The sequence below is a fragment of the Melanotaenia boesemani genome, chromosome 17 (assembly GCF_017639745.1).
Source record: "Melanotaenia boesemani isolate fMelBoe1 chromosome 17, fMelBoe1.pri, whole genome shotgun sequence".
In the NCBI taxonomy this organism is placed as follows: Eukaryota; Metazoa; Chordata; class Actinopteri; order Atheriniformes; family Melanotaeniidae; genus Melanotaenia; species Melanotaenia boesemani.
Genome location: NC_055698.1, coordinates 1,913,113 through 1,927,500, shown reverse-complemented (window position 1 = coordinate 1,927,500; position 14,388 = coordinate 1,913,113). Strand labels below are relative to the sequence as shown.

General features: G+C 41.1%; 1 protein-coding gene across 1 annotated transcript in view; it reads right to left on the bottom strand.

Annotated features, from left to right (window-relative positions):
• The window catches only part of phf14 (PHD finger protein 14), a 114,116-nt gene that overhangs the window by 10,121 nt on the left and 89,607 nt on the right, over positions 1–14,388 (bottom strand). The window lies entirely within an intron of this gene.

Sequence of the window (14,388 nt, the reverse complement as noted above, 5' to 3'; positions counted from 1 at the left end):
TTTCAGTGGAATTAAGGAGACATTTTACAGGGCAGGAGCAGAGTGTCGGTCCCCCACTCAGAGAGGAGGACTGAACCCTGGGTGGCAACAAAGACCAGAGCAGCTCATCATCACCACTTACACCATCAGCTATCGTACCTGAAAACACAAAGACATCCTCGGACAGAAGTCAGTCCTCAGAAGAATTAGAAGTTAATTAGTGGGACTAATTCTCTTATTGTGTTTTCTGCTTTCATGGTATTTATTCAGAGAGTGGCTTGCACTGCAGAATGTGTGCATGCACACGAGGCCTTACGTGTCTGTGACCTCTCACCTCTGATGGATTTACTCCTCCAGCAGTTTGAGAAGTCCGAACAGAGCCGGGGTAAGCTGAGTTATCAGGCGGCATCGATTAGGTGTCAGGCCAGCCTCAGTCTGAGCTAAACGCAGCAACGGCAACTGATTTCATCCCAAACGCTGAGCTACAAGTTTAATTACCTAATTACCTGCGCTAATAGAGAATCTAAAAATCATTATTAGGGCCAACTTCAAATAAATTCAGATAAAAAAGAACTTAAACTAATAGATTTGAATAATAAAAAAGTGACAAATTTTCAGGTTCAGTTAAACAACTAAAACAGCATTTTTAACAATTTATTAAAACTACAGTTTCTCACAGTTCTGAGTTTTCTCTTTGCAAATAGAAGCTACGTCCAGCTTTTCCTGATCACTGATCACAACACGATTCACTTCTCTAACAAACGTTTAGATGCAGTGTGATGCAGATTCTAACTCCGTGCACAAATAAGCAAAAACAAAACAAAAAAAACACCTTTGTAACTGGTAAAGAAGCATTACTTGACTTTCCACCCTTAAAACTCTGCATTCCTGACTTGTTTGATGGCACAGCTGCATTTATTCTGAACATTTCTGCCGTTGCCAGTTGTCCCCTTTTCTCTTCACTAAAACCTTTAAAAACATCTCAAACACACATTTCCTCCGTGCGCACATAGATGACGGTGAAGTGTGTGTGCAGCTGCTATGTGTCTGCATGTTGCAGTGCGTGTTGCTGCCTTTAAGGCGATGACACGGTTGCTGTGGGTCATAAACAGCGGCTTCATTAGCCCGTTCAGGCAGAGCGTTACTCGCTACATTTAACCACCTCCGTCCCCGCCGCTCCTCCACAACCTTTGCCCCTCAGCTCCCACAAACCAATCACTGGAGAGAACAATTAAATTTGATGACTGCTCATATTTGCAATTCCCGTTTCATTTATTACAAAGGCTAGTGTTTAATGTCCTTTTTTTCATCCCAAGAAACAAATTTCCATTTTAGTGAGGCATGACTGATACTGAGATGAACTTACCAGGCGACACCTAATTTAATCACAGCTAAAACGCACAAGCAGTTTTTTCTTTTATTGCTTTGTCAGATAACTCCAAGAGGAAGATGCGGTCAGGAGAGGAAGACTACGGGTTTTAAACAGAGCAGAGAAACATGCAGAAGTGTTTTTACATGATGCCTGAACAAAGCTGAGAAGAAACAGAATGTCAAAGGAAAAAAAAGTAAAAATGTGCCAGGAAACAATAACGGGGAGGCTTCAGGTTGAATGGTGTGTTTTACTGGCATAATGAGCTCTGTGTGCAACGTCTGCCTTATTACTGCACAAATCCAACCCGACCGGACACAGCAAATTCCCTGTATGATAAGTATAAATGTTGGAGTATTTCCACTACGTGACGCCACGTGTTGAACCGCTGAAACACATCCTGCAGCTGATAATGAGGCAGACAGGAAGTCAGTTTCGTTTCAAGAACCATAAAAAATAAACCTTAATTCACGACCTGCTGAGCATTTTTTCCTGTTGTCTGAACGACCTCCTTTAGGGTTAAATTTTCATCTGCACCCAGACAAAATTTGGTAAAAATAGGATCAGGTGTACCTTAAAAACATGAGGGAGTTGTCTTGGCTTGGCTTTTAATTCGTGCATTGCATCTCGGAAACAAGAACCTCAATCAAGTGTGAAAGACGGCGTCACAAGGAGCCACTGTACACCACACACGACTTCTGAGCCTCTCTAACCGTAAACTCAGATTTAGTTTGAATATTAACTTATGAGTAGCGATTAATTATTACTTTATGTTTAGTAAAAATAGTCTCTTTACTAAGCCACGCCCACCCAAAAATGTTCGACCAATCAAAAGAAACTTATCGAAATCCTACATAAAGAAATTTCTGCTCGTCCGATGTGCCAATAAAAAGCCGCAAGATTTCCCCAAACATGTCTGTGAGAGCAAAATTAACATGCTTATCCAATCCACTTTTTATTTATAAAAACTTTTAAAAGGACCAAAGTGCTGAACAGAAAACTAAAACTCAAAGAATAAAATCAATCAAAACATTAAAACCAAATAAATAATACAAGTTAAAATACCTAATGCAGAAAGATTAACCTGTGGAATTAAAATGTTTTAACGCATTAAAGCATAAACACCAAAGTTATTACTTAAAATTAAACATCTAAATTTGGCATTATCTTGGCGAGAGAAGCTGATTTTGGGCATCCGGGTGCTTTGTTACAGCAGTGAACTAAATTCACTAAATATCCTCCTTATTTATGAAGATCTGACCGTTTTCAGCCTCACATTTCGGCCTTATTAAGTCATATTTTAAGGCTGCTGATGCAGTGATGCAACATGAGTCAGCAGAGGCTGGTTCTGTGTTTGTTGCTGTTCGTGGTTTTCATGTTTTCCTTCTCACTGGTCGTCTGCTGTGTTTTCTTACAACCTTTAGGATGTTTATTGTTTCTTTACAGATGTTCTGTTTGATTGCAGTTGTTGTTTTTTACCTTTTGTTTTGTTCTCAATTTTTCTGTCTTTTCCCATTTCTTCTCTACTTTCCTCCTTCTGCTGTTTCTCTGGTCGGGTCCAGTGGTTATAAACAGAATTGGTAAAAAACAAACTATTTAAAAGATAATATAATAATATAACAATAAAGAATAACATTTACGATTCAAGGGGAGCCCCACACCCAAAGACTTCTCTTGGCAGAGTAAATTTGTTCAGCTCATCCTGGACAGGACAGGTAAAAAAAACCAAAAGAACATTAGTATCGATGGACATTAGTACCAACGTTGTTATTGATATCTATCCATATCTGGACCGATCCACCCACCACTACTGGAGGTAGAGATGATGCTGCGTATGAACCTAATAACTGATCCTGAATAAACTGAACTCAATTATTTGTTAATGATTGAAGCAAATCAATAAAATTTGGTCTATTCTCCATCTGTCCTCGGTGTGGTCTCATTCGATGAAGATAACATGCTGGGACTCGCTGGGAAACACAGAATTTTCCACTTTGGGATTATCAGAAGTATCAGTACAGTAAGTGTCGATCCGACGTTCTCCTGATACTTTCTTGGTGTGGAGATGAGACAGTAAGGGGTCAGGTGTATTCTCTTTGGGCTGTTTCATTGTCGGTCTGGGAAAATAATCAAACCGTTAAATCCAGATTACAACGTTGAAAAAATGTTCAAACAAAGCTGCTCTGGGCTTCTGTTGTCATCACGGTGACATCGCATTGACATGTCAGTATAATTTAGATTCATGATCACAGCTGATTAAACACAATCATTTCCATTCAGATCAAACCAGGAAAATCTGAATCCTGATCAGTCGGATTTCTCCAGCTCTGTCTCTTTCTCACTTTCTTTTCTTCTCTTCCTCTGATTATGTCCTCTTGAGTTTCTTTCCTGAATCAGCCCTCAAACATTACCAGGTTAGTCCAGTCTGACTTTACTGGAGCTACACACCTTTTGGTTATCCACATAAATCCTATAAGGTAGGAAACACTGACCAGAACCTCACCAGAGCTTTTCACCGTCAAGCTGACAGTGAAAAGAAAACGTCCTCATGTTTCTGGCTGTCATCGGGCCAAAACCTGAACACAGTTCAAGCTGCCATTCTGCAAACAAACAGAGTTTTTTTTTTTCCTTTTTCCTGCTTTCAGCTTCCGCATTCATGTAATTATGTGACTCAGATTTTCTGGTTTAGTGATGCAAACAGCAGCTGGAGGTTTGTGTAACGGGCCAGAACAGCGAGGACTGCCGGGTCTGGACGGGTTTCTGTTCCTGTTAGGCGGATTCCTGGCACAGTCCAGTGTCAACAACCAAAAACCCACAAAACACATCATTTCAAACTGGTTTGATTCGCATATTTTTCATTTGAATTGTTTTAAACATTTAGAAAATGTTTCTTTGTGGATAAAAAAGCAAAACCTAAAACACATGGAAGCAACTCTTCTGTTAGAGTAATACTGGTAAATAAGCTGTAAATTCAATCAGTGAGTTTATGTCAAAACAGTCATAAAAAAAAATCTGAATGAAATAAGGAAATGACATAAAATCTAAAAAAAAAAACATCATTAACCCTTTAATGCTTGAATTTATTTACAGTTACATAGTAATATATAGTTTTATTCCCGGCTTGTAACTCAGATGGCATGATGACATTTGGGCTTTTGTGTCTACGGGATGAATAAAGTATTATCTTGTTTTCTGGTATTTGTTTATTCTCCTTTTTGTGTTTTTTTTCTTGTTCTTTAATTGTTCAGCACTTTGTTTTATATGTGAGTATAAATAAAGTTGACTTATTTTGTGTTTCTCGTCTTCTTTCCCAGCAATTATCCTGGCTTAGAGTTATGCTGCTGCAACCAGTCCAGGCAGGTGTCCATCCTTCCTGGTCCTGGTTCTGATGGAGGTATTCCTTCCTGGTTCTGATGGAGGTTTTCCTTCATGGTTCTGATGGAGGCTTTCCTTCCTGGTTCTGGTTCTGAGGGAGGTTTTCCTTCCTGGTTCTGGTCCTGATGGAGGTTTAACTTCCTGGTTCTGGTTCTGATGGAGGTTTTCCTTCCTGGTTCTGATAGAGGATTTTCTTCTTGGTTCTGGTTCTGATGGAGGTTTTCCTTCCTGGTTCTGGTCCTGATGGAGGTTTAACTTCCTGGTTCTGGTTCTGGTTCTGATGGAGATTTTCCTTCCTGGTTCTGATGGAGGTTTTCCTTCCTGGTTCTGATGGAGGTTTTTCTTCCTGGTTCTGATGGAGGATTTTCTTCTTGGTTCTGGTTCTGATGGAGGTTTTCCTTCCTGGTTCTGGTCCTGATGGAGGTTTAACTTCCTGCTTCTGGTTCTGGTTCTGATGGAGATTTTCCTTCCTGGTTCTGATGGAGGTTTTCCTTCCTGGTTCTGATGGAGGCTTTTCTTCCTGGTTCTGATGGAGGCTTTCCTTCCTGGTTCTGGTTCTGAGGGAGGTTTTCCTTCCTGGTCCTGGTTTTGATGAAGGTTTTCCTTCCTGGTTCTGATGGAGGTTTTTCTTCTTGGTTCTGGTTCTGATGGAGGTTTTCCTTCCTGGTTCTGGTCCTGATGGAGGTTTAACTTCCTGGTTCTGGTTCTGATGGAGGCTTTCCTTCCTGGTTCTGGTCCTGATGGTGGTTTTTCTTCCTGGTTTTGGGTCTGATGGAGGTTTTCCTTCCTGGTTCTGGTTCCTGATGGTTGTTTTTCTTCCTGGTTTTGGTTCTGATGGAGATTTTCCTTCCTGGTTCTGGTCTTGATGGAGGTTTACCTTTCTAGTTCTGATAGAGGATTTTCTTCTTGGTTCTGGTTCTGATGGAGGCTTTCCTTCCTGGTTCTGGTTCTGATGGAGGTTTTCCTTCCTGGTTCTGGCCCCGATGGAGGTTTTCCTTCCTGGTTGTGGTTCTGATGGAGGTTTTCCTTCCTGGTTCTGGTCCTGATGGAGGTTTAACTTCCTGGTTCTGGTTCTGATGGAGGTTTAACTTCCTGGTTCTGGTTCTGATGGAGATTTTCCTTCTTGGTTCTGGTCTTGATGGAGGTTTACCTTCCTAGTTCTGACGGAGGTTTAACTTCCTGGTTCTGGTCCTGATGGAGGTTTAACTTCCTGGTTCTGGTTCTGATGGAGGTTTAACTTCCTGGTTCTGGTTCTGATGGAGATTTTCCTTCTTGGTTCTGGTCTTGATGGAGGTTTACCTTCCTAGTTCTGACGGAGGTTTAACTTCCTGGTTCTGGTCCTGATGGAGGTTTAACTTCCTGGTTCTGGTTCTGATGGAGGTTTAACTTCCTGGTTCTGGTCCTGATGGGGGTTTTCCTTCCTGGTTCTGGTTCTGATGGAGGCTTTCCTTCCTGGTTCTGGTTCTGATGGAGATTTTCCTTCCTGGTTCTGGTCCTGGTGGTGGTTTTTCTTCCTGGTTTTGGTTCTGATGGAGGCTTTCCTTCCTGGTTCTGGTTCTGATGGAGGTTTTTCTTCCTGGTTCTGGTTCTGATTGAGATTTTCCTTCCTGGTTCTGGTCCTGGTGGTGGTTTTTCTTCCTGGTTTTGGTTCTGATGGAGGCTTTCCTTCCTGGTTCTGGTTCTGATGGAGGTTTTTCTTCCTGGTTCTGGTTCTGATTGAGATTTTCCTTCCTGGTTCTGATGGAGGCTTTTCTTCCTGGTTCTGATGGAGGCTTTCCTTCCTGGTTCTGGTTCTGAGGAAGGTTTTCCTTCCTGGTCCTGGTTTTGATAAAGGTTTTCCTTCCTGGTTCTGATGGAGGTTTTTCTTCTTGGTTCTGGTTCTGATGGAGGTTTTCCTTCCTGGTTCTGGTCCTGATGGAGGTTTAACTTCCTGGTTCTGGTTCTGATGGAGGCTTTCCTTCCTGGTTCTGGTCCTGATGGTGGTTTTTCTTCCTGGTTTTGGTTCTGATGGAGGTTTTCCTTCCTGGTTCTGGTCCTGATGGAGGTTTACCTTCCTGGTTCTGATAGAGGCTTTTCTTCTTGGATCTGGTTCTGATGGAGGCTTTCCTTCCTGGTTCTGGTTCTGATGGAGGTTTTCCTTCCTGGTTCTGGCCCCGATGGAGGTTTTCCTTCCTGGTTCTGGTTCTGATGGAGGTTTTCCTTCCTGGTTCTGGTCCTGATGGAGGTTTAACTTCCTGGTTCTGGTTCTGATGGAGATTTTCCTTCTTGGTTTTGGTCTTGATGGAGGTTTACCTTCCTAGTTCTGACGGAGGTTTAACTTCCTGGTTCTGGTCCTGATGGAGGTTTAACTTCCTGGTTCTGGTTCTGATGGAGGCTTTCCTTCCTGGTTCTGGTCCTGATAGTGGTTTTTCTTCCTGGTTTGGTTCTGATGGAGATTTTCCTTCCTGGTTCTGGCCTTGATGGAGGTTTACCTTCCTAGTTCTGATAGAGGATTTTCTTCTTGGTTCTGGTTCTGATGGAGGCTTTCCTTCCTGGTTCTGGTTCTGATGGAGGTTTTCCTTCCTGGTTCTGGCCCCGATGGAGGTTTTCCTTCCTGGTTCTGGTTCTGATGGAGGTTTTCCTTCCTGGTTCTGGTCCTGATGGAGGTTTAACTTCCTGGTTCTGGTTCTGATGGAGGTTTAACTTCCTGGTTCTGGTCCTGATGGCGGTTTTCCTTCCTGGTTTTGGTTCTGATGGAGGCTTTCCTTCCTGGTTCTGGTCCTGATGGCGGTTTTCCTTCCTGGTTTTGGTTCTGATGGAGGCTTTCCTTCCTGGTTCTGGTTCTGATGGAGATTTTCCTCTCCAGTTTCTCCTTGTGCAGTTCAGGACGGAGGACTGAATCAAAGAGGAGATTTGATCCAATCTGCAGGTTCTCTAAGCTACAGGTTATTATTTTATGAGGTGGTTTATGTGAACAAGGTTATTATAAACTGGACTAGGATGGATCTGTTAGATTATAGCTGGACTACAATGATTTGGATGTGTAGACTGTTTTGTCCATCAGGGGTCGCGGGTAAGTTGGGGCCTACCCCCCTTGAATTTTTTTATTATTATTTTAATTCAAACGTATGTTTTCAATATATTGTAGAGTTGTGGGAATGTTTAGTAATTCAACGGTTTGTTTTATCTTTGGTTGGGTCAGACCGGTTTGATGGAAGAAAAAGCAGAAACTCCTGCTGATAAAAGAATGAATAATAATTTCATCCCGGCTGATAAAGAAGAGTTACAACAACTTGCTGAGGGCAAGTTTAAGACACAAATATTTATACAATAACACGGTATTCGGCTGTGGGTGTTTAAAAAAAGACATTAAACATAAAGTTGATAATGAATATTTATAGGGTGAAGCATAGTTTGTGTTTCTTGCCCACGCAGCAGGAGTCCAGGACCTTAACGAAGTCCGCCACCACCGCTCACTTTCTGCTAAACCGTAAAACACTGACAAGTGGCTGCTAAAAGGGTTATTAGAATAGAGCCAGGTCTGGAGATATGGACTCCTTGAGCCCACTGGGGATCCCAGCAGCAATCACACACTCCTGTTTACTCCACAAATTGGCCCCTGAGAGGGGCCTGGGCGTCTGTAGCGCCTAGTTAAAGTGATTGAGGTGACTCCCAGCCATTGATTTTTCCCTCCGTCTTGTCCCTCCAGGCCACCCCCTGACCATGCTCCTGCGCTCCCCACAGGCCCCGTTTAACCCCCCTCCCACCGCTCGTCTTAAATCACATTAAACTGTGGTTACACTTTGCCCATGTCTAAAAGACAAGCATCGTTGATGAGGTTATCTTACTTTAAGCAGCTCATACACTCCAACCGTTGAGCTTATTGATCGCACTCCTCAAAGGCATCAAGATTAGACTTGAACACGGGTAAAAAATAGAGGACAATAAATTCAAATAACACTTGGAAATTTGTCTTCATTCCATAAATGCGGCAAGAGACTGATTAAACCAATAGACTGCTGATGAAAATGCCTCATTGAGAAAATAAAAACAGGCTAAAGGTTAGATTTTTCCACTGGGATAGATACCCGCAGGATGGGGAGATGACAAAAAAATTCCTTCCTCGCGCCGCTCTCTAAAGACCAGAGCAGCTGATGAGTAATGATGCCTATTTTTCTTTCAATTTACTCCATATAGTAAAGGCAGCAGAGTGTGACACTTCATTAAGTTAATTAGGGTAACTTAATTACAGCCTTTCACAGGTCAGGCGAGAAGCTTCTGATTGATGGCACAGCTTGTAGATGCACAATTCCCCCCAAAAAGAAGAAAAGCTGCTTCTACATAATCAGAAAATCTTAGACTTGTGTTACTGTACTCTGAGTTAATGGAAACCCTGTAGCTAAAAAGGACGAACACAAGCCTTAAAGATTGTGCTGCTGTTCAGGCACAAAGAGAGCTGAATACTCGGAGGTCAAAACACAACTTCAAATACAAACTGGCTGAGTGGGAGTCGGCCCATGGCGGTGGTGGAAGTGAAGCAAATCAGACTTTTACGGACAGTAATTTCAACAGTTGCAAAAAGTCTGAGAGTGGCTAAAGCAGTGCATCCCACACAAGTTCACAGCTGACTACTTTAAACACTGTCTGAGCAACTTTAACAGCTTTTGGCATTTCAAACCTTTTATCGAAATCTTCTGCTCGTATCCACCGTGAAGCTCGGCCCGCTGAGCAGTGCTACAAGGGTGTAAATAAAGCCTTAAACAAGCGCCCCTTGGCACGGCAACAAGCCTGAATTAAAGGCCATCCGTATATTACGGCAAGAATGTCACTTTATTGCTGAAATCAATTTAGTGAGGGCCTGGAGCGGGAGGGATGTGGCCTTGGTCAGAGAGAGGTTTATCTAAGCCGAACAGGCTGAGAGAAACACAGCATCTATAATGAACTCAAGGGTGTCCAATAAAGCCTTTTATTTCCCAGCTGCAGAACAGAATCGTGTGTGCAACCACATCAACGTTCGGCTTCACATTTTTCTGTGACACCATAAACCAGCAGCTCCTCTGTAATTACTGCTGCACAAACACAAGCCCAACAATGCCAGCAAATCAGGACAATCATCATCAGATGTTCTGTCATCACACACAGCAGCCTGTTTACTCCCACCTTAAACAGCAGCAACGCCTCAGACCAAAAACTGTTCCCATCAGACTGAAAAATTGTTTTTATTTTCTCAGCTGGTCCACCGGCAAAAATATAAAGAATGGTAACTACGAAGATGAGATGAGATCTCAGATAAGCTGCAGGAATGAATATGGAGAAAACCTCTGAGGAAGGTTTCCACCACCTGCTTCATCTATCACACCAGGATTAAAGTAAAACTCATCATCACAGAATCCATGATGAATTCTACTGTCTATCAGCTACAACACGACAATGACCCAAAACACACCAGGAAATCCAGCAAGAACTGGCTCAAACTGAGACATGGAGAGCCCTGTAGTGGTGGAGCCAAAGCCCTGATTTTACATGATGATGCTGAGATGATAAAACACAAACGCTTTGTCAAGGTTTGGCCTCTTGTTTCCATGGTAACAGAGTTCTAAGTGGACAAAGTTATTATAAACTGGACTGATGCAGATTTGTTTTAGTGATTCGGCTTGAACTGTTCGAGCCTTCAGATGACTTTGATTTGAACTGACGTAATAAAATAAATAAAGCTGAACCAAATTTAATCTTGAGTTTAATGAGTAAAACAAGATTAACTTTTGTTGTTTACCTGCAGTTAAATCACCTTCTTTTCTAGGGATTAATAGAAACAGGAGAAGACGTTTTGAGTAGACGTGGGGTGTCTTAATTCTTACATCATTCTGGATGATTCATGGCATTTTTTATTGTTACGTTTGACGGTGGATTTTGACCATGCAATGATTGTATAACTTGCATAAATGGTTAAAATCTGTTGTTTTTGAGCCAAACCGACTGGTTTCTAAAGAAGACTTCAACTAAAACTGTCAGCATCTGCTTACCTCTTCCTTTACATGCTGCATCTCTTCTTTTCAGATAACAGCAGTGGCTGCAGGAGCTCTGACAAATTACTTCCTGTACCATTCTTTGCAGGAAGACTGTCAGACACAGGTTGACCACCCCCCTATCTCTGCAAGCAGATGAATCTCAAACCCACAGATCAGGCAATATTCTGCACTTAATGCTGGCATTTAAGAAACATTCCCTCCCCACAGGCAAAAATGGTGCATGGCTTGGCATTTAAAAGCAGATGATAAAACTTTCCTTAAATACAGCTCTCATCTCAGAGTGCTTTTTAGATGGCCTTAGTGGAGTCAATTATCTCCCCATACTTGCTATTACTGAGACACTCTGAGCACCTTGTGCCTTAAAAGGTCTGCACATCAAGCTTTTTCAAAAATGTCACTTTCTTAACCGCCTCTCAAAATGTAGACCCTGCAATACTAGAAATGGCATACACGTGTTGGCTTCTTTTATCCATTTGTTACTTTAACAGGCCTCTTCAATATGCTTCGTGAACTCAAAGCACATAGTAAAAAATCCTTAGAAATGGAAAACATACATATAGCAATGTGCCACTTTCCAAAGTAGAAATCATCAAATTATAATTAACAAACACTTTGGATGCTTATTGAACATATATTTTTCTCTATATAAAAAAAAAAGAAGTTTGCATTAATTTCTCACTTTCAGAGTTCGAACATTATTCTCTCGTCACCAGTGAAATCTCACCTGGAAGTTCTCTTATTTAATGTGAACAAGTGGGAACTCCAGTCCTCAGATCTTTACACTGGCTTCCTGTCTGGCAAAGAATTGACTTCAAAATCCTCAAAATTCCCAGAGTCAGAACTAAACGTGGAGAGGCAGCGTTCAGCTTTTATGCTCCTCACATGTGGAACAAACTCCCAGAAACCTGCAGGTCTGCTGACTCAGCAGTTTTACATCAGGGTTAAAATCTTTTCTATTTGCTGTCTGTTATCAGAACATCAGTTAAATTCCCCATAATGGAACTTTATTTCTTGCTCTTTATCTATTTCATTTAGCTTTGTTTTCTTTCTGTTTTTATTTAATTTCTTCTATTTCTTTTTAAAGTTTGTTTTTATTGCTTCCTGCGCCCCGCTGTAATGCTTTTACTGTTTTATGTTAAGCACTTTGAATTGTCTTGTACATGACATGTGCTGTACAAATGAACTTGCCTTGGCTTGTCTAAATGTGCTCTGTTGGTCGCAGGAAACAGATACGAATTCATCAAATGTTCAACGTGACAAATGCGGCTGTTTTATAAAAAAATTGCTCGTTAAGCAACAAAAGGCTGAAAGGTTAGCTGTATTATAGAGAAACAGCTCAAGGAACATATATTTAAACTAATTAGATTAAATAGCAACATGTCAGTAACATGATTTGGTATAAAAAGAGCACCTCAGAGAGACAGAGTCTCTCAAGGGCAAAAGTTTGGCAAACTTAAAAAAAAGGTCTCCAAATTTTATTCAAGCTGCGTCATACAAAGGAGAAGCCGTATGTGAACATATTCCGGAAGGATTATCTATCATTTATATAATTTCTATAGTGTTGTCCCATGAACAGATATAATGAAATATTAACAAAATGTGGAGGGTGAACTCACTTCTGTGAGATACTGTATCTATATATATATATATATATATATATGCATACTATATATATATTTATATATATATATATATACACACAGGTGAGGATGGCATAGTTGCAAATTAACTACTTCATTGGACATTAGTGAGTCATCCAATACACTGCTACTTACTAAAGGATAGATAATCATCCAGATTTTTATCATCACTCACCTCTAAATCCTGCACCTCACATGGTTTGTTGGCATGTCATTGTCTATAGAACTGGGAACTTCTGGGAATTTCCACTATTCCAGGGAAGACTTTTCATATTTCAGCAAGACAATGCTAAAACAACAGCATGGGCTCGGAGTAGAAAACTCTGGGTTCTGGGCTGGGTAGAAGGACAAGTTGGGACTTTTCAGCTTTCTGAATAACCAGCCATCTTGGATCAGTAGTGATGATGTTTTTGTCAACCAGACTTCACAGAAGCTTGCAGGAAGACTGAAGCACGAGTGTGAATCTCTATTAATAAATGGAAGTGTTGTGGATGTCAGTGTTGTGTTGGCATTTCGTGTATAAACACATTTTAGTAGAAACATCATCGGCACACTAAGTGAAGGAACAGCTGAGTTGATGTCTAATAAAGAGTGCAAAACTGTGTGCAAATGCAAATAGATTGCACATGTTTATGATTTGTGGGTGATCGAGTAAGAATGATTGTGCAGTCCTGATGAATTGTGGGGATAACAGCAGTGTTAGGATTCAGCATGCGTTATGGTTTCGCCATAGAGAGCTTAGAAAGAGAGCAAAATGAAACTGACCTGATACAGATTTTAGTGGAAGAGGCAAATAAAAATATTGCTGAGCTCCAGCAAAGAAATCTAAATGTCACCAGAAGGAATTTAATATGGGAGAGTATTTGCAAAAAAGTAAAACAAGAACACCAGATGAGGTTAAGAGGCGGTGGCGAGATATAAGAGGAACAACCAAAGAAAGAAATGCTTAAAATCCCAGAAAATAAGGCATCTGGGGAACAGCAGAGGAGATACCTCTGACCAGTATGACCAACAGACAACTGGAATACTAAGTACAAGGTACATGCACAATAAAATGAAACATGTTTTCTCAATGACAACGCCATGAACATTGTGGCAACTTTTGTCTGAACTGAAATACTGTAGTTGTGATTTAACTTTCAAACAAAATGTCTGTTTTTATGTAGAGAGTCTTTACCAGGGGTTCGGTCATCACCACACCAGTCCTCAAATCAGGGCCAAGCCAAAACGACAGGTATCCCTAAGCTCCAATAACTTTGGGAAAGCCAGAAACTGCATAAAAGTTACATCTGATGTCATCTGAAGTGTCATGAGTGTGTGGGAATTGAATGTATCTCCCCACCCTCTGTAACATAACATTCTTATTTTCTTTTTTTCCCCCTTGTTCTTTCCAGCACGGTAGTGGCAGAATGATGGTCTGGCAGCTTTGCTTTGCAAAGGGGAGCTTTATAGGTATAAGGCTCCTCTTGATAATCTCATTTTTTTATAATTTATTTATTTATTTTTTATTTTATTTATTTATTATGAATTATGGAATTTATGTAATCTTGCTGGACCTGACCAGAAAGGACAGGAAAAAAAGGAGAATATTAAAGAAAAGTAAAAAGGAGAGTAGAAAAAAGGAAGAGGAGACAAAGATACAGCAGACTGAAGCAACAAGCTTCAGTCCAACCTGACACCAGACAACCAGCTGCTACACCTGTACAGAAACACAGAGAATTTCCTTCAGCTTTTACAGGTAAACTAAGCTGACAATCATCAGGAGTTCCTAAAAAAAAACCAAGACAGCAACAAAAACATGTATCCCAACAACAACCAAAGTACCAGAAACATACACATAAAAAAAGAAACCTAAACAAAATTAGCTCTTAGGGCGGATTTATACTCGCGTGGCGTCTGTCTGCGGTCGTTTACAGCATAGCTGACGCCTGTGAGTTTGATCTCGTACTCGAGCATAGTGGCTGCACATCGTTTTGGTGTCGTGAACCTGAAGGTGGTAGCAGGGGTGGTATCGGCC